Genomic DNA, 2,879 nt, shown 5'->3' with positions numbered 1-2,879 from the left:
GATCATCATTCATAGAGCATTGTCCCAATAAAAAAAGAGAGAAAGGCCAAATAAAAAAAGAAGGCCCAAAAAAAGGGGGACAATGCTACTATCCTTTTTCCACACTTGTGCTTCAAAGTAGCACCATGATCTTCATGATAGAGAGTCTCTTGTTTTGTCACTTTCATATACTAGTGGGAATTTTTCATTATAGAACTTGGCTTGTATATTCCAACAATGGGCTTCCTCAAATGCCCTAGGTCTTCGTGAGCAAGCAAGTTGGATGCACACCCACTTAGTTTCTTTTGTTGAGCTTTCATGCATTTATAGCTCTAGTGCATCCGTTGCATGGCAATCCCTACTCCTTGCATTAACATCAATCGATGGGCATCTCCATAGCTCATTGATTAGCCGCGTTGATGTGAGACTTTCTCCTCTTTTGTCTTCTCCACATAACCCCCATCATTATATTCTATTCCACCCATAGTGCTATATCCATGGCTCACGCTCATGTATTGCGTGAAGGTTGAAAAAGTTTGAGATTACTAAAGTATGAAACAATTGCTTGGCTTGTCATCGGGGTTGTGCATGATGAGAGCATTCTTGTGTGACGAAAATGGAGCATGACTAAACTATATGATTTTGTAGGGATGAACTTTCTTTGGCCATGTTATTTTGAGAGGACATAATTGCTTAGTTAGTATGCTTGAAGTATTATTACTTTTATGTCAATATTAAACTTTTATCTTGAATCTTTCGGATCTGAATATTCATACCACAATTAAGAGAATTACATTGAAATTATGCCAAGTAGCATTCCACATCAAAAATTCTGTTTTTATCATTTACCTACTCGAGGACGAGCAGGAATTAAGCTTGGGGATGCTTGATACGTCTCCAACGTATCTATAATTTTTATTGTTCCATGCTATATTATATTCTCTTTTGGACATTAATGGGCTTTATTATACACTTTTATATTATTTTTGGGACTAACCTATTAACCGAAGGCCCAGCCCAGAATTGCTGTTTTTTGCCTATTTCAGAGTTTCGCAGAAAAAGAATATCAAACGGAGTCCAAACGGAATGAAACCTTCGGGAACGTGATTTTCGGAACGAACGTGATCCAGAGGACTTGGACCCTACGTCAAGACATCAACCAGGAAGGCACGAGGTAGGGGGCGCGCCTACCCCCCCCCTAGGCGCGCCCTCCACCCTCGTGGGGCCCATGTTGCTCCACCGACGTACTTCTTCATCCTATATAAACCTACGTACCCCCAAACTACCAGGTACGGAGCCAAAAACCTAATTCCACAGCCGCAACCTTCTGTACCCGTGAGATCCCATCTTGGGGCCTTTTCCGGAGCTCCGCCGGAGGGGGCATCGATCACGGAGGGATTCTACATCAACACCATAGCCTCTCCGATGATGTGTGAGTAGTTTACCTCAGACCTTCGGGTCCATAGTTATTAGCTAGATGGCTTCTTCTCTCTCTTTGGATCTCAATACAAAGTTCTGCACGATTCTCGTGGAGATCTATTCGATGTAATCTTATTTTGCGGTGTGTTTGTTGAGACCGATGAATTGTGGGTTTATGATCAAGTTTATCTATGAACAATATTTGAATCTTCTCTGAATTCTTTTATGTATGATTGGTTATCTTTGCAAGTCTCTTCGAATTATCAGTTTGGTTTGGCCTACTAGATTGATCTTTCTTGCAAAGTGCTTAGCTTTGGGTTCAATCTTGTGGTGTCCTTTCCCAGTGACAGTAGGGGCAGCAAGGCACGTATTGTATTGTTGCCATCGAGGATAACAAGATGGGGTTTATATCATATTGCATGGGTTTATCCCTCTACATCATGTCATCTTACTTAAAGCGGTTACTCTGTTCTTATGAACTTAATACTCTAGATGCATGCTGGATAGCGGTCGATGTGTGGAGTAATAGTAGTAGATGCAGGCAGGAGTCGGTCTACTTGTCGCGGACGTGATGCCTATATACATGATCATACCTAGATATTCTCATAACTATGCTCAATTCTGTCAATTGCTCAACAATAATTTGTTCACCCACCGTAATACTTATGCTCTCGAGAGAAGCCACTAGTGAAACCTATGGCCCCCGGGTCTATCTTCCATCATATTAATCTTCCAACACTTAGCTATTTTTATTGACTTTTATTTTACTTTGCATCTTTATCATAAAAATACCAAAAATATTATCTTATCATACTTATCAGATCTCACTCTCGTAAGTGACCATGAAGGGATTGACAACCCCTTTATTGCGTTGGTTGCGAGGATTTATTTGTTTGTGTAGGTGCGAGGGACTCGTGTGTGGCCTCCTACTAGATTGATACCTTGGTTCTCAAAAACTGAGGGAAATACTTACGCTGCTTTACTGCATCACCCTTTCCTCTTCAAGGGAAAACCAACGCAGTGCTCAAGAGGTAGCACACCTCCATTGGTGCCTCTCCGATGATGCGTGAGTAGTTCTTTGTAGACCTTCGGGTCCGTAGTTAGTAGCTAGATGGCTTCCTCTCTCTCGTTGAATTCTCAAAATAATGGTCTCATGGAGATCCATATGATGTAACTCTTTTTGCGGTGTGTTTGTTGGGATCTGATGAACTTTGAGTTTATGATCAGTTATATCTTTTTATATCCATGAAAGTATTTGAGTTTCTTTGATCTCTTTTATACGTGATCTCTTCTAGCCTCGTATTTCTTCTCCGATATTTGGGTTTTGTTTGGCCAACTTGATCTATTTATCTTGCAATGGGAAGAGGTGCTTTGTAGTGGGTTCGATCTTACGGTGCTTGATCCCAGTGACAGAAGGGGAACCGGCACGTATGTATCGTTGCTACTAAGGATAAAACGATGGGGTCTATCTCTACATAGAT

The sequence above is a fragment of the Triticum aestivum genome, chromosome 2D, assembly GCF_018294505.1.
Source record: "Triticum aestivum cultivar Chinese Spring chromosome 2D, IWGSC CS RefSeq v2.1, whole genome shotgun sequence".
Classification (NCBI taxonomy): domain Eukaryota; kingdom Viridiplantae; phylum Streptophyta; class Magnoliopsida; order Poales; family Poaceae; genus Triticum; species Triticum aestivum.
Note: the sequence above shows the minus strand (reverse complement) of the source record.